Genomic DNA, 19,331 nt, shown 5'->3' with positions numbered 1-19,331 from the left:
GTCGATCCTGTTGATTCAGAAAGCTGAATTTCCTTGATGTCCACCATCCCCTCTGGTTCTTCCAGTCTGTTTTCCTTCTCTTCTGAAGGTTTCCCTGAGGCCTAAGAGAAGGGATTTGATGGAGACATTCCTTGAAATACACACTGGAAAAAATACAGCATCTTTAACAAAAAGTGCTGGTTTGGCTAGATGACTGTGTGTAGAAGAAAACAAAGAGATGCATATGCATCACCTTACACAAAACTCAACTCTGAATGTTTCAAAGACCTGGTAATACAAGATACACTGAACTTGATTAAAAAAAAAAAAGAAGTGAGAAATAGTCTTGAACTTATTAGCACAGGAAAAGACTTTCTGAACAGAACACCGTTAATGCAAATATTAAAATCATCATGTAATAAATGAGACCTTGTGAAACTGAGATGCTTCTGCACAGCAAAAGACACCATCATTTGTACAAATAGCAGCCTACAGAACAGGCAAAGGTTTTTTCTACTTGACATCTGCTAAAGGGCAAATGTCCAAAATAGAGAAAGAGCTTGATAAATAAAATAAAACGGATATCTTGAAAACAAACAGCCCAATTTAAAAGGGAGTTCAGATCTAAACAGAGAATTCTCAATAGAGAAAATTCAAATGTCTGAGAAACAATTAAAGAACTGTTCAATGGCTTTATTTATCAGGGAAATGCAAACCAAAACATGTTTGAGATTTCACTTTACACATGTCAGAATGGCTGGGATCAACACATCAAGTGACAACTCATGCTGACAAGGAAGTGGAACAAGGGGAGCTCTCATCCATGGCTGGTGTGATGGCACACTTAGACAGCCACTATGGAAATCAGTGGATATTATCTGCTAATTCAGTCTGGTTGCTCAGAAATATGGAAATTGATCTCTCTCAAGATTGAGCTCTACTATCATTAATTAGGCATCAGTACAAAGGATGCTTCATCCTACCATAGAGACACTACCCTTTCCATTGGTGGTCTATTCATAATAGGTATAAATTGGAAAAAATATATACATGTCCATCAACAAATGAATGGATAAAATATGTGGTACATTTACACTCAGATGTTACTATCTCTTAGAAGCCTGATCTTTTCTAATGAAAGGCAGAAAGGTAATGGATCTGCATGGGAGCGGAGGGGGTGAAGAACTGGGGGAAGCAGATGGAAGACTAAATGTATTCGGGGTATTTTGTGTGAGAAAGAATCTAGTTTCATTAAAAGGGGGAAAGTGCTAAAAATATATTGAAAAATATGAAATCTTGAAATTCACAGGTAAATGGATGGAACTATAAAAAAATCACAAGTGAGGTAACCCAGACAGGAAAATAAATATGGTATGTTTTTGTTTACTGTAGATGTTACCTGTAAATTCAATGATAACCAAGCTACAATCTATAGAACTGCAGTGGTTAGGTATATATTAAGGGACTAGGGAGAGGACAGATACATCTCCCTAGGAAAAAAAATAGAAGGATAGTTGTGGATGTGGGGGGTAGGCTGGAAGGAAAGGAAAAAGTGGGGAGAAGGAAGAAAGAGAAAAATGAAGCATAAAGCAAATTAAGGACCATTTGAGAGGTAGTGTAGAAAGATATGCAATAGAAACTCCCTAAAATAGATACATAGACAAAGGTCATGTAAATGAAATTGCCGAATAAAAAGGGGGCAACAAAGCTCCATCTAGACATCTGTTGTCATGAAATGAAGTTTCCCATATGGGTTACATCTAATTGAGCTTCTGACCACCAGGGTCCCATGGGAACACTCACACAACACAGGATATATCCAAGACTATAGATTATGCCCTACAAATTTTAGGGAAATGTTCTATTTGCTGAAGATAATACAAACACAGATCACTGAATACACAGAAGTAGAGATGGTACCTACATGGAGTCATATAGGTTAGTGTGTCTTTGGTACAGGAAGATACTGTGTATAGTACCAAAGGAGAAATGTATACATCAATACAGCTGAAAAACCTTTGATCTACAACGGCGTCCTGCCTGTAAGACATGCTAGAGCAATGGTGATGCAAAGCTTTTGAGAGTAACCAACATATTTCTGATATGACCTAAAACCCACTCTACAAGATATAACGCATATCTGATACCTCTTGGGTGACAAAGATCCTGAGAGTTGATAGTCAGGGGCTTTTGGTAAAATCAAATGCTATTGTTCTACTAAAAGAAAATAGTGATAAAAGTCCTCCTTGTGACATTTTGCTATACTCATAAATCAGTGTCTTGTTCTGTTATCATTTTCCTAAAAGTAGATGTTATCAAATACAGAGACCAACAGCCAGACAATATGTGGAGAGTGAGAGACCTGAAACACTAAGTCCCCTAAGTATTATAATTCACTGAAGCTTTACAGGCTTTAAATATTCTTTTATTAAACTTTCTTGGAAACTAGAAACATGATTCATTCCAACTAATGACAGTTTTTGCTACCTATATGAAGTAGTCACTTTGAGCGATAATCCTGTCAATTTATGCTATTTTTTATTCACAAAATAATACTGTACACAGTATTTGCTTTGCCTCTAGAACTGCCTCCACAGCTTTATATTTAGCTCTATGTATTGGCAGCTAGACATCGTGTTGAAGGGATATCCACCATAATTATTTCATAGCAAAGGGAGTCCAACCGCTGCTCATGAATTCAGTCATCATTATCCCTACCAGACAACTTTGGCATCCTTAGGCTTCAAAGAATAAATTAAAAACACAGATGGAAAATCTGGGAAATATTCCATATGGATATTTTTAAAAGCACAATTCTTATCAAGTACAGATTTATATGGTAGAGCATATAGTTTTAATAAGTATTCTTAATATTAACCATATCATTTTCACAATCATATTATATCTTTCACAGAAAATATTTAAGCAACTAGTGTTTAAGGCCAAATATAAAATATAAACTGTTCTTTTCATTATTACATTAAAAAGCAAATGAATTAGACTAAAAATACCCACTTATATTCTGGAGTTTAACAGCCATATATATTTAAGTCCCTTCTTCCAAGAAAACATTCACTGTCCTATGAAATGTCATTTCTCCAAATTTAAAGAGAAATGACATTTCATGTTTCAACTTTTCTGGAGTTTCAGTGGTTCTAGTTTCTTTCTTTTTAGTGTTTTTCTCAAATCAGAAGCATTCTCTACTTATATGTGTACTCATTTATTTCTCTATATTAATATTATTGCTATTAGGGGTAACATAAATTATTTTGTATATCTCCATGGAACACAGGCACTTCAAGATGGCACCAAGTCTGATATATGTTCACTAGCAACCATCTTCTGAAATCTTTATTCACAGATTTTGCAATGGTGATTTGGACAAGAACCTTGTTGACAGAGTTAAAGGAGGAATTCACTAATGATATCTATAAAGTAATTAGTTGTGGTGATATTGTGTCTACCAATATATTGTGCACCCTCATAAACTCATCTGGGGTCAGAGAACAGAAGAGCCACTAGACAGACATAGAGGCCAGAAAATGGAGGCACACACACCTTTAATCCTATCACCTTTAATCCTATCACTTGGGAGGCAGAGATCTCTGTGAGTTCAAGGCCACACTGGAAACAGCCAGGCATGGTGACACACACCTTTAATCTCAGGAAGTGATGGCAGGAAGCAGAAAAGTATATAAGGCATGAGGACCAGGAACTAGAGGCTTTTTTTGGTTCTTTTAAGCTTTTAGGCTTTAAGCAGCAGTACAGCTGAGATCTATTCGGATGAGGACTCAGAGGCTTTCAGTCTGAGAAAACAAGATCAGCTGAGAAGTTGGCAAGGTGAGGTTTGATATGGCTTGTTCTGTTTCTCTGATCTTTCAGTGTTCACCTGACTCCAGGTTTGTTTTTATTAATAAGACCTTTCAAGATTCATGCTACAGTTAGTCTCCTATAGTTAGAAAAATCTGACTGATGAAGAGGTCAAAAAAAAAAGAAAGAAAAAGAAAAATCATACAAAGCATAGCAGATAGATCATGAGATAGAATAGTGTTATCTATTTTGCAATATAACTTCAAAACTCATACATCCTAGAACACCAGTCCAAAAAAAAAAAATCTCAACTAGGGTATGAAATAAGTGATACCCTATCTTGAGTGAAATAATTTGATTTAGTGGTGAGTAGGCAGTAGTAGGATAATTAGAAACCTATTTCCATTCACATTGGTTGTAGGAAATATTTATTTAAAAGATACTGTGATTGATACACTCTGCTTCTTGGCATCTGTTTCTGTCTTCTCTGCCTCAGCTGTAGACCAGGCTAGACTTTCAGCTTGAGATGCTCTAGCTTCTGCTTTCCTCTTGCTTTGTTCCCATAGGATGCACTGACAGGGAGCCAGAGCCTGTCAAGAGTAGGTGGTATGCTGATCCTTAATATATCCAGGGTCTATTAGACTTAACTTTTCAATATGCTCCAATCATTTATGCAAAGGCGAAATAGACTATTTTGTTTCTGCTCTTTTAAGTTGACATCACTCAGGAGAAGCAGATAATGTTTCTCCTTGTGAATCTTCCAAGGTAGGCAGTGGTAAAGCCATTAATAGTCTCAGGGTCATTCAGTATGTATTAAGAGCCTGTATGTAGTTCAGGATGAGTTGTTAATTTACCCTTATCACATTAGGTAATCATTCCAACAGAGAAGGGTCCAGATGTCAGGATTATCCTTCCATGTTCCTGAAATATATGTAGAATAGTTTCTATCATAACAAAAAGAGGATAGAGAATGACTCCTACCAATGTATTTTATATATATTGGGGAATATAATAATTAATGAAACATTTTGTGGCAATAATGAAAATATTTCACTGTAGACCAGATGCAACAGCTGCATATAACTGAACGAGTGATTATACTCGATATACAATTGTTCTCTCTCTTTGTTTCTCTCTCTCTTTCTCTCCCTGATTTTGTGTGTTTGTGGGCATGTGTGTGTGTGCATGCATGTGTGCGTGCGTGCGTGCGTGCGTGAGTGCGTGCATGTGTGTGTGTGTGTGTGTGTGTGTGTGTGTGTGTGTGTGTGTGTGTGAAGGAACATGTGTGGGGTTTTTGTATGTGGTTCTGTGTTTGAGTCTATGTCTGTGGTGCACATGTGTGGTGAATATCTGTGAGAGTGCACCGAAAGTGAAGAGGGGAACATTGGGTTACTTGCTCTTTCCCCTGTCTTGCTTTACTGAGACACTTCTCTCACTGCCCCAGTGACCCTCCTTCTCCCTGCCCTGCCACACAATCCTGAGGTGACAGAAGTCTAACGGAAAGTCACTGAGGGATTGCCTTTGAAGAAAATAAAGGCTGCCTACTCTTTCTTTGTCTTTCCCAGTCCCCATGGGGTAAATAGAATATTTCCACCAGACATTGCCATCTTGAAGTACTTATTGGTACATGTCAGAAAACAATCAAACAAACAAATCAGGGCCAAGCCCTCATGGATCAAAGAGTGAATTCATGAACCAAAATAAAGTTTTATACTATCTTAGTAAAGGTTTCATCCCACAATTCTGTCATCTCTAACATTTCAGATTTTCCAAGGCAATTCAGGCTCGAACTTCACATCTTTACACAATGATCTCTCTACTAGACTTCCATTCAGGGATACCCCGGTCACATGTCTGCTGGGGCTGGAACATGGCTGCCTTATTCAATTTACATCCTCACCAGCTTTCTCTCTTTCGCTGCCTATGCTTGGCTGTTTTGAAACTTGGTCTCAGCCTCAGAGATCTACCAGCCTCTTCCTTCCCAGCACTGTCACTAAAGGTGTGCCCCACCATAGATGGCTCTCGGCTTTTCTTTAGTTTCTTTTCACAAGATGGAAACATAGTTGGTTGGGAACTTACCCTGAGGTCACCACTCTCTTTATTTCCATTTCTTAATTCACTTGTCTCCTGGAACACAGGATTTAGCTCCATCCCACTTCCTACTATTCTTTTTCTCCTCAAAATTTACTTTTTATAATTTACCCTGCTCAGTTTTCTCCTTTTTTCATAAATCTATAAGAATTACCACTTATATACAATGCAGAGTCTATACTAGGCTGTTTTGAGATTTTTTTTCTGCCAATGGAATTAATTTAGAACTCTTCACTTTAGCCTTAGGCAGATTCTTGGGATAAAGGCAAAAGGCTGCCACTTTCTTCACCAAAATATCACATCAACAATATCTAGGAAACATACTAAAATTCTTCTCCTCTGAAACCTCTTGTGTGAGTCCCTGACAGTTCAAATAACTTTTAACACCTCTACCTCTGTCTTCCATGCTCACCTTAGTGTGGCCCATTAAGCAGTGATTAAAGCCTTCCACTGCTTTCCAAACCCAAAACACCAAGGTCCATATTACTTCAAACACATGATCAGGCCTAATCCTAACAATAGGCCAGTCCCTGGTACCAAATTCTATCTTATTTAGGGATTTTATTGCTATGAAGAGACACCATGGCCACACAACACTTATAAAGAGTTGGGGTGGCTCGATTACAGTTTTAGAGGTTAAATCCATTATCGTCATGATAGGAAGCATGGTGCTAAAGTAGCTGAGAATCCTACATCTTGCAGGCAATGAGAAGTCAACTGACTGTCACACTGAGTGAAGCTTGAAAAAAAGAGACTTCAAAGCCTGTACCCACAGTGACATACTTTGTTCAACAAGACCACACCTATTCCAACAAGTCCATACCTCCTAGTAGAATCACTCCCTTTGGAGACAATTTTATTTCAATTCATCACACATATTTCAACTCAATTAACCCAGTTAGTATATCACATTGGCTTCAAGCTTAATCACATAGCACTCCACCAGCTATTCTTAAGTGTGTGGTAGATTGATATTATTTCTATTTCTCTGAGTATAGACATTCATGTACATATTATCCAAGGTGAAAGAGATAAGGATATCTGACTTCTAATAACTGACAGATGAGAGATTAAAATATAAAGTTATTATTTTCCTTCTTAAAGCAACAAGTTTTGTAGACATCCACCTACAATCCCAGATTTTAGGGTTTATGGAGTTGAAATAGGAGTCTATGTCATCCTGAGCTACACCAAGAGTTTGAGGCTAGCCTTAGTTATTTGAGACTCCATGTCAAATGTGTGTCTGTGGTATTTCTCTGTGTGTATACATATGTATGTATATATGAAATGATTTTTTAAGAATGCCTTCCAGAAGTTCATCATGAATTCATTTCATAAATAGAGGTATTAAATCTACCTGAGAGATAGCATGTATAGACTTGAATATTTTTCAGGTTCTGTATAAAGACAAACCAAAATTAACTTTGGGAATGACTTCATGAGGCTGGCTTCCTTTACTAAATGTCAATTCTTTTTTGGTGCCCTGAAGAGACACTTAAATCTCCAAATGTTCTTCCAAAGTTCAAATGACAAATGTAAGCCATCTGCAAACTACAATTAAGGACATTAAAATATATCTCAAAGGTTACTTATCACTTACTCTTAAGAGGTAAGTACTCTTAAGGAAGGAAGAAAAGGTGTGTATTTGAATATAAAAACTCAAAAGCTAGAGGATCTCAAAATTAAAAATAATTTTGAATACACCAGCATGCTAGGGTGGCAGGATACCCAAATAGCCTGGCTTATAAGCAGAGACAGGTGTCTGGGAAGAAAAATAGTAGAAGAAAGCTGGTACAACTGTGGCAGTGGTTTGAAGATGGAAGTGTTGTACAAGTGAAAAACTGTTTACATACATTCTCCATGAATTGCTATAGGCTAAATGTTGTCTTTCATGTATAGAAATCATTCCAAAAATCCAGAGATGGAAGTCTGCATAAGTTTGACTTTTCTTCTTGGATTTTTCCAATACATCTAAAAAGTATGAGCATCAGGTTATAAAATCAGAAATGGTTCGTCTCAATAGTTTAGGTCTGTGAGAGATGATTATTTCTCTTTTGAAGCAAAACAAAATAATCTTACCTAACTCCCCCCCTACAAGAGCTATAATATATTCTGAAATGTACTAGATTTAACTTGAAAAATTCTTAGAAAATATCTTTCCCTCTCCCCGAAAATCACAATTTTCAATAGCTCCGTGGCTAAGGATGTGATTGTGTCCCCAATTCCCCTCTCTCTGTTGAGACTTGATTTGACTTGGGCTTGCACAGGTTTTATCCAAACTACTACAAAACCTGTGAACTCAGACAGATAGTTTTCCTACTGTGTTCAGAAGATAATGTTTTCTTATGTTCATCCATCAGTAAAGGGTCTTACACACTTCCTACTCCCTTTTCTTCAGTGATCTTAGAGCCTTATGCAAGAGTTGTAGTAGACATGTTCCCTTTAGAACAGAGATGTCTTTAGTCCCTTCTTCTCCATACTGTGACCAGTTGTGGATCACTGTGCTCATCAAAATATCCTGCAAACTGAAACTTCTCAGATAAGAAGTGAGAGATACATTGATCTATGGGTATAAAGACGAGTCATTGGGAATTAGCTTATTTTTGTCTTTGATTAAAAAGAGCTTCTTTCCCTCTAATAATGTGCCGTGATAATGGATCCATCCATTTCTGTTTCCCATTAAAAAATAAATAGGCTTAAAAGTGATAACCTACTAGGGATAGGACCCTTAAAGGAAACAGAGTCTTCTCTAAGCTGCTATCAAATGCTAGTGGCTTCTCAGTTAGGGTCAGAATTTCATACTGACATCCCAACTTCTGTCTGTAATTTTGCCCTGTTCAACCTATCACAGATTTTGTGTATGCTGTCAGATTCATTGTGAGTTCTTGTGTGCTTCATCCAATGTGTCCAAAAAAAAAATTTCCTTGCAATCATCTACCATCTGTAGTTATTACAGTTCCTCTGCTGCTTCCTCCTCAATGATACCTGAGGTGTATGTGTGTGTCATTGTATGTGTGTGCGTGCGTGCGTGCATGTTTGTGTGTGTGTGTGTGTGTGTGTGTGTTTGTGTGTTATGTCCCATTTATGGTATAACACTCCATAGTCTCTGCACATTGACCAGTTATGAGTCTAAGTATTACTTGCCATCAATATCAGGAAGAATATTATCTAATTAGGCTCAAGAGCTGCACCGATTTTGGTCATATCAGTAAATCATTGTGAATCATTTTTAATACTGTGTCTATTGAACACAATGATAGAAGTAGTATCATCACTAGGTCTATCACCTAAGCACAGGTTTTCTGGGCTCCAATACCAGTGTCAGATACAGATTGCAAGTCATGAAGAAGGCTTCCATTCTAACCAGATATATGGTGGTTATACCCATCACACCTATCTCCTGCAGTCCCAGTGGCAGTATTTTTAAAGTTTGCCTATTTATTTATTTGTGTATTTTTTTTTATTATTTTTGGAGAACAGAGGACAAGTTTTCGGAGACAGTTCTCTCCTTCCACTATGTGAGTCTTAAGGAACAAATTGATGTTACCAGTTGCCAAGACAAGCATTGTTGCCAGAAGTATTTCTCCAGTCCCTTATGTAATTTTTGGTTAAAATTATTCTGTAAGTAGTATTTCAGATTCAAAATACTTTCAATGTTGAAATTAATAAGTAACAAAGCAATTCTATTCAAATCTGACACAAAAAATGAGAAGCATAATTTTCAATGCATTTTGATTCTGATTACAAATTCATGGAAAATATCACTAAAATGAAACTTCAGATTAATGTCAATCATTAATGAAAATGCAAATATTCTGAATTTGCATTCAGCAATATGCAAACAATCCAAATATTTGAGCACTGGTGGGTTTATACCTTTGGTATATACAGGCAGTGAATCATTGCTTTCATTTGAAATGTCTGTGTTTAATTTTGACTTGACAATGGAATGAATTAAGTTTAAGAATAACAAATTAAGTTAAAGATGTCAAGTTAACATAATATAGATATCATTGTTTCCCTATCCCCATATTTCTGACATGTGCAACTTAATGTCACCTGTTAGAAAAGAGACACATTTTCTCTCTGATATAAACTCAGTAGTTACTCGGTATAGAAGTGTGGGAGGCAATAATAGATGGAAGTTATAGCAAAGTGACATGAGAATACTTTTGAATTGGATGTGTGGTTTCATGTTCTTAATCATGACGATGGTTTAGTGGCTATGTTGCATAAAAATTGAGGCAATAACTCAAAATGATCCCAAAACATATAAATACTTTTCTAATATTGCTAATGTCCATTAGGTAATTTATTATCTAAGGTATATACATAAATAAATTCTAAATATATTTAAACTAAAATATTCTCATTTTCAATAGTCTAAACTAAGGAAACATAGCACACAATTATTTATCTAGAGGAGAATTCTTTTCTTTGGCTACTAAGTTGGAGGTGATAATTACAAAATTAACCATATAAATCATACACATTGAAAAAACAATTAACACAACATTAAACAAAGATTTAAGATCATACTCTTCAACTTACATTATAAATATAAACATTTAGTGATGAACTTTTGATATTTGTGATGACTTATTGTTTTCATGACTGGGATCATATATCTTTTACCTTAGCTTTGCAAAGAGACATTAGTTTGATCATAATCTTCTGTCATAATCTGAGATAAGTGTAACAAGTAAACATTTATTTTTAATTTTTTTTCACATTATGTTAATCTATTAAAACTAATTGATGTTTGTTTTCCTATGGAATCAATGTAACAACATAATTGAATCAAGAACATTTAATAAAACATGTAGTAACCTAAGGATATGATCAAAATGTAGGGTGTTACAATGAAAAGAGAAAAGTAATAGAGGTCTTAATTAACCTCACCCTATCCAGAACTGGAAGACATGATATAATTAAAACCAGGCTATAAACAGGATATTGTACTTGAAATCTTAACACTCAGAAACAATAGTCTCTCTGTATTTAAATTATCCGTGTATTAATGACATGATTTTTGCCTCATGATAATACACTCCTTATGGAACTTTTCACCTGCATGTGGTTCATGATTTTATTGGTCAGCTTTTGCATAGATCACTTACTTGCTATTGTCACAATTTAAAAACAGAGAAAATTGTTTACACTACACAGATTTAGTTTAACTATTAACCTTGCCTTTGAAACAGTCAAAAATTATCAGTCTATTTGCTTGTACATTGACATTCAAATACACATAGGTAACCTTACAGTTAATTACACAGCATTTTTACATTAGCTCAAATTAATGATACTAACAGTCATCTGATATATGTTAACATAAAAACAGTTTAAATATAAGAAATTAGTCTTTTTTCTCTGGTAAAATAATACATAGACAGGAAAAGCCAATATATATCATGTTCATACCAGAGTAAGAGCCACCAAATCCAAGGCATGGGCCTCAGAAAGGAGCAATCCAATTAGACTGTGTTGGTTTTTAGCTGTGATCCAGTAAAGTAAAGCATGAGTGAAAACAGTACATAAATTTGCATTTTAAGCATGTATTATAAAGTTTTAAAGTGTTGTCAAACAAGTTTATATTTAGACATTTTGATAAGCTTTTCTTAAGGGAAAAAAGCAAGTTATTTCAGTTCCAGGAACACTAGAATTTTAGGATACAACTAGAAGTAGAAGACATTATATTGTGATAGTGTGAATTTCACTTTGAGCCAAACTCTCAGATTTTAGGTTTTATCTCTTCTAAAACAAATCTATGACAAAATACTAATGTACAATTTGAAACTCAATTATATAGTGTTTATAAAAATTTGATCAATAATGATACAGATAATTTTATTAAAATAATATCTAAATTTTTAGCGAGACCTAAAATGCTGTGAACTGAGTGGCACTGGCTAATGTCTCATCTTTTTTTTTTTTCTTTTGGCTCTAACACACACATAAAATGCATTTGTACTATTTTAAAGTATGGTTGTCAGAATATACTATTATTGAACATTTAATTTAGTGAAAAGAAATTAGCTTAGATAGTGGATATATTTTTAAATACATAGGCATAAAGAGTAAAATGTATGGAAATGCATGAAAATGTAAAATTTTGCAAAGGAGTGTTTAGATTTAAAAAGAACTATATATTTTCTGATGAGATTTGCAAAAATAAGATGAATAATAGCTTTCTTATTCTTTTCCTCATTCAACAAATATCTACATTTCCTTAATCTATGTCACACATTATTTATGCCTTTATAAAACATACTGCAGAGGTTTTGGGAACTTCTGGAGTTTGTCTAAAATTATTCATTTGATGTGAATGATAAATGTTATCAATTTTATTTATGAGAAGGAAACTTGGAGGTAAAGAAATTACTAAGAAATCAATAATTCAGTTTTCACAAAATAATTTTAAGATATTTGGAAGATATTTGAGAGTAGATACAAAATGTTTTTCATATATAATTGGAGTTCATAAGAGCTGTTTGATCTACTAGAATGAATATGTCCATCATTGCTTTATATCATTACTTAACAAAATTTATATATATATGTGTGTGTGTGTGTGTGTGTGTGTGTGTGTCAGAAAATCTGTTAACAAAATTGATGTATATACACTTACCAACATCTACACTTACATATATTTACACTTAGATACACTGTATACACACATACACATATGTATATATGTATAAAAAACAGAAGGAATATTTTCATATTGCTTTTCTGAAACAAATATTATTCTAGAGCTTGAGTTAGGAAAAGAAACGTCCAAAAATAAAAAGCTATAAGCCAATATCCCTGAAGAACTTTAATGTAGATATATCAAAAATTTTACCCACAATGACCAAGTTGTGTTTACCATAAAAATAGAGATGATTAAATATGTGTAAGTAATAAATGTAATAATTGATACAAATTGACTTGTAGAAAAAATAACCTGATCAAGTCAACAGATGCAAAAAATACCTTTGACCCTTTGACAAATGCCAACCTATAGGAAAGATAAAAGTATGAGAGAAAATTGTAGCATGAAACTTAGAAGGTTTTCTTTTTTTTTTTAATTTCTCATATTCACTTTTTTCCCTTTATTTTATTTTACAATACCATTCAGATCTACATATCAGCCACGAATTCCCTTGTTCTCCCCCATCCTGTCCCCCTCCCCTTCGCCCCAGCCCACCCCCCATTTCCACCTCCTCCAGGGCAATGCCTCACCCGAGGACTGTGATCAACCTGGTAGGCTCAGTCCAGGCAGGTCCAGTCCCCTCCTCCCAGACTGAGCCAAGCATCCCTGCATAAGTCCCAGGTTTCAAACAGCCAACTCATGCAATGAGCCCAGGACCCGGTCCCACTGCCTGGATGCCTCCCAAACAGATCAACCCAATCAACTGTCTCACCTATTCAGAGGGCCTGATCCAGTGAGGGGCCCCTCAGCCTTTGATTCATTGTTCATGTGTTTCCATTTGTTTGGCTATTCGTCCCTGTGCTTTATCCAACCTTGGTCTCAACAATTCTCATTCATATAAACCCTCCTCTTTCTCGCTAATCTTAAAAGGTTTTATTAATAAAATCAAACCCAGAGCCAGATGTTGGGGTGAATACTGGAAGATCAGAGAAGCAGAACAAGCCACAGCCCCCTCACCTTGCCAATTCCTCAGCTGATCCTATTTCCTCAGACTGGAAGTCTCTAAGTCCTCATCCAAATGAATCTCAGCTGAACTGTGCTGTTCAAAAGCCTAAAAGCTTAACCAGCCAAAAGCTTCTAGTTTCTGGTCTTCACACCTTGTATACTTTTTTGCTTTCTGCCATCACTCCCTGGGATTAAGGGCTCACTTTCTGGGATTAAAGCCATGAGTCACCATGCTTGGCTGTATCCTTGAACACACAGAGATCCAGGTAGATCTCTGCCTCTGGAATGCTAGGATTAGAGGCATGTGCTACCACTGCCAATCCTTTATGTTTAATATTGTGGCTGTTCTGTTCTGTGATCCCAGATAAGTTTATTAGTGTGCACAATATTTTGGGAAACACAATACCACTACAGAAAATAGTACTGAAAATAACATACTTTAACATGATAAAGGCAACTTTTGACAAAAACACAGTCCACGTCATCTTATATGGAGAAAAACTAGAAGCAATCTATTAAACTCAGGAATATGAGAGGTCTGCCTACCATGGCTATTTCTTTTTAATACAGAGTTTCACACACTTGCTATAGTAATAAGAGAAATAAGTTAAGGGGATTCAAATGTAAAAAGAAGAAATAATGTCTATATTTGTATAGAATTGCTATTACACATAAGACATCTAAGAATTTCTCCAGAAAGCTTCTAGAATAATCAACAATTTCCAAAGTTTATGATACTGAATAATATTACAAGAAGCAATAGCGGGTCTATACATCCACCATAAACATGCTGAGAAATAGTCATGAATATATTCCCAATCAGAATAATGCCAAAGAAAATAAAATTCTTAAAATTAACCAAACAAAGAAGTGAAAGTCATCTACAGTGAAAGTTTTATATTATTGAAAAAAGAAGTTAAAAATATTAGATGCAAAAAAAAAGAAAAAAAAAACCATTAGATGCTGGAAAGAACACTCCTGTTCCTGGATGGAACATTTGATATTGTGAAAATAGCACTTCTCAAAAGAAATTTATAAATTCAGTGAAATCTCAATTAGAAATACTAACAACATCCCTTACAGGAATAGAGAAAAATATCACAAAATCCATATGGAATAACAACAGATCCTAGGTAGTAAAAATAATTGTCAACAGGAGGAGCAACATGTGAAAAACCTTGTTTTGAGTTGTTTGTTCAGGTACTCACTACCAATAACTTTCAAAACAGTATAAGCAATTACTGTTGTACTTGATTGCCTTCCAGAACTTGAAGGTAAGATCCTATTGAAGAAGACAAAGCACTTTAGAAATAGGACTTGGAGAAATTAAGCTGGAAATGACCTGAAAGCCTCCTGTTAAGGACTGGTTCTTATATTACAAGAAGGAGCTTTGCAAGCTGCCAAGGGAGAAAAGGAATGAACAGGACTAGCCAGTTGTAAATCCTATGAACTACAACAATGACCAGCACAGAAAGACAAACACAAGGATGAAATACTGGCAATTATATCTTGAAGATAATGTAGAGCACCTTGATTAGGCTTAATGACTGTTCAATAAGAAATAGCCCATGCCTGGTAGTATTATTATTTTTTATCCTTTTTTTAATTCAATTTTATTTTATTTTACAATACCATTCAGTTCCACATATCAGCCATGGATTCTCTTGTTCTCACCCCTCCCGCACCCCTCCCCTTCCCCCCAGCTAACTCTCCATTCCCACCTCCTCCAGGGCCAAGCCTCACCCGAGGACTGAGATCAACCTGGTCGACTCAGTCCAGGCAGGTCCAGTCCCCTCCTCCCAGGCCGAACCAAGCAACCCTGCAGCCAACTCATGCACTGAGCACAGGACCCGGTCCCATTGCCTGGATGCCTCCCAAACAGATCAAGCCAATCAACTGTCTCACCCATTCAGAGGGCCTGATCCAGTTGTGGGCCCCTCAGCCATTGGTTCATAGTTCATATGTTTCCATTCGTTTGGCTATTTGTCCCTGTGCTTTATCCAACCTTGGTCTCAACAATTCTTGTTCATATAAACCCTCCTCTTTCTCACTAATTAGACTCCCGGAGCTCCACCCAGGGTCTAGTCGTGGATCTCTGCATCCAGTTCCCTCAGTTATTGGATGGGGTCTCTAGCATGACAATTAGGGTGTTTGGCCATCCCATCACCAGAGTAGTTCAGTTCAGGCTGTCTCTCGACCATTGAGAGCAGTCTATTGTGAGGGTATCTTTGTGGATATCTGTGGGCCTCTCTAGCACTTTGCTTCTTCCTATTCTCATGTGGTCTTCATTTACCATGGTCTCCTATTCCTTGTTCTCCCTCTTTGTTCTTGATCCAGCTGGGATCTCCTGCTCCCACAAGCTCTCTTTTCCTTGAACCTTGCCCTTCATTACCCCCACTCATGTCCAGGCTGTTCATATAGATCTCATCCATTTCTCCGTCATTAGGCGATCCCTGTGTCTTTCTTGGGGTCCTGTTTTCCAGGGAGCCTCCCTGGTGATGTGAGTAGCAGTCCAGTCATCCTTGTTCCACATCTAGTATCCTCTTATGAGTGAGTACATACCATGTTTGTCTTTCTGAGTCTGGGTTACCTCACTCAGGATGATCTTTTCCAGATCCATCCATCTGCTTGTAATTTTACAATATGCCACGTTGACATTTTGATGAATGCTTCCTTAGCTTGTGATTTGCAACTATTTTTTTATTTGTATTTTTTCTGAAATTAAAATATATTTACAATATTGTTCCCCTTCCCTTTCATTCTTCCAACCCTTGAAAAATGTACTCAATTATTCTTTTTTATTAATTGTTTGAGAATTTTGTACAACTTGTTTGAACATATTCATATTCTTCCCTAAAGTCTTCACAACCTCCCTCCCCAACCACCCAATTTTGCATCTTCCTTTTAAAATTATCTTTGATACAACCAACAAGTATGAGTTGAGCTACACAAATGTTCTTGCATGTATGGTTTTGAACATGATCAACTTACCAGGGGCTACACTTTTTTATTAGGAAAATTTTTATTCATTTTACATACCAATCACAGATCCTTCCTTCTGTCCCCCAGCCTTCCCTCAAATCCCCTGCCCCGTCCATTCCCTCCTACAAGAAGGTAAGGGCTACACTCTTTAAGTAAGTTCATCTCTCTCTCTCTCTCTCTCTCTCTCTCTCTCTCTCTCTCTCTCTCTCTCTGTTTCTTCTCTCTCCTCTCTCTTTCTCTCTCTGAACAACTTTCCTCTCCGAACCTATATCCTTTCAGCTAGGGGTGGACCTTATGGTTACTTCCTCTTTCATACTAGAACGGGGTCAGGTTGGGCTTGCCCAGTCTAGCAGATGCTGTCTCCTTTGTGTGTTTATGTATGCAAATGATCTGTTGTGTCCAAGAGATACTGTTTCCTTGTATGAAATACCTCTGACTCCTGTATTCTTTCTAGTCCCTTTCTGAATTGATCCCTGGGACTTGAGAAGATAGTGTAATATGCATGCCCCCCTTGGGATGAGCCTTCAACAATATCTTAGCCCATTGTGAGTCTCTGTGTTAATCATCATCTACCAAAAGGAGGAAGAGGAGGAGGAGGAAGAGGAGAAGGAAGAATAGGAGGAGAAGGAAGAAGAAGGAGGAGGAGAGGAGGAGGAGGAGGAGGAGGAGAAGCCTTTATAATAAGGAATGAAAGATTCACAAGTCTATGGTTATAATGATAGTTACTGGGAGTTTAAAGTCAATAATATTACGCTATTTTATAAGAGTAACAGGCCCGGAGGTGGTGTCACACACCTTTAATCCCAGCTCTTGGGAGGCAGAGCCAAGTGAATCTCTGTGAGTTCAAGGCCAGTCTTGGCTACAGAATGAGTTCCAGGAAAAGCACAAAGGTACACAGAGAAACCCTGTCTTGAAAAAAAAAAAGAGTAAAAAAGTAACAGGAGCAGTTTTTCCCCTAGGACCCATGACCTCTCTAATCAGAGATTCTTGGCGACACAATGGTGTGAGTTTTCTTCTTGGGAAATAGGATGTATATGCAATTAGAAAGACATGTTTACTTTCAGGATGTTTGCATTATTATAACAACAGTGGGTGTGTCTTCTCATGCCAATCAAACTTGTAGTTAGCAATGTTGACATCTGGTAAAGATTAATGATGATTTTTCTATTTAGGTAACATGTATAGCCCCTTCCAACATTATCGAAGCTAATAAGTAGGGTTGAAGCTTGCAAGTAAGCAAGAGTTTATTATCCCTATCTTTTTATCTTTTATCACTCAATTACATGATGTATTCAAAAATATGGTCCTATTGTTGAGATTTATATAATAATCAATAACATTGCCAGTAGCCCTTAATGTTTAGTGGTCTAATGAACCTCATTTGCAAACCACTCTAAAATAGGAAACCCATTCTTGGCATTGGAGTTTTTATTTGTTGCCCTTTGGGAGAACAATCATTGTTTTTTATTTTGATCAATATGTCATCATATGTTTTTGTTTTTATACATAAAATCTAGCCATCTAAAATATTGTGCCCATGGCTTTATTTCTTTTTATAAATCTAACCAAACTTTCTCTAAAATAAGGGTCACATATACGACTACATTTTCACTTATTGGAACAGGACTGTGCTGTGGAAATAAAATGGGTTATCTTGGACTAAAAATATTCCTCTTACCATTGGCAACTATCTAAAAATACTAGACAGGGTGGCTAGAATACATAAAACATGAACTAGTGACTCTTCTTTAAAGGACTCTACCTTTGAAAGAAAGAAATTTCATATTTTCCTAAAGATACATAACACACACTACCACACAATACAAACTATATCACTGATTTCTTTTAGCATTTGAGAGAGAGAAGGGGACATGCACAGAGTTCACTTTTGAAGAGGAAGGAATAGAGATGATGTAAATATAGTACACATGAATGGAATTCTCAAAAATGTAGAATATGTTTTTATGTGAACTTCTCTTTGGGAGAAGCAAATTCTCTCAAATCATCTAAGTTAAATGAAAAGATCTTACATATGTGAATATTGGAGAATTTTAGGAAGTATTCGGGTAAATAAAATACCACATTAAACAGGTGGTTCCAGAAGCATTTGGTCAACTTATAATAACCTTAACTACTACAACTAAGTCAATGTTAATGCTGTGTAGATTAATTCAGACTCAATTATAATGGCACAACAATGAGGTTTCCATTAAAAACTTTAGAGACAGAGGAGAAAGAAGGGGTGGGTATACTAAAATGACCTGCCTCTCCATTGACAATAGGCAGGAGGAGTTAATTCTTTGAATATGACAAATACTGCTACACTGATAATTTTATAAATAAGATTTGATTATAAACTTCTATTTTTTCTCATGTAAACAAACTTAGTTGTTTTGAGCCAATACAAATTCACCTTGATTGACTGCTGTTAGATTCTGTCCTGTTGATCTGGCTGCCTTCAGTAATGTTTGTCTGTTAAGTGGATAGTTGGACTGTCTGCTTGGAAGATTCATTAGATTGCTTAAGGCAGATGCATGGTGCCACAACTACATGCTCCTAAAGCATACCTCAAGTTCAAGAAGATATTATCGTGACAATGACTATTTTCATATAATGTACTCTGATATAAACCAGCATATGCAAGCATAAGCATAAGATGATTTTGTAATCATTTTCACCCAGAGAAGAAAAGATTACTTTCCCAGGTAGTTCAGCAGGCGTCTCAATGTTGCAAATACTGTCTTTCATTTGCATGAGGATAAATGTGATTGGTACCAGTGTGATACCTCATTTGCATAAAGTGTTGTCTGATGGGATTGTAGCAGAT

This window comes from Peromyscus maniculatus, chromosome 12 (genome assembly GCF_049852395.1).
Source record: "Peromyscus maniculatus bairdii isolate BWxNUB_F1_BW_parent chromosome 12, HU_Pman_BW_mat_3.1, whole genome shotgun sequence".
NCBI lineage: Eukaryota > Metazoa > Chordata > Mammalia > Rodentia > Cricetidae > Peromyscus > Peromyscus maniculatus.
Note: the sequence above shows the minus strand (reverse complement) of the source record.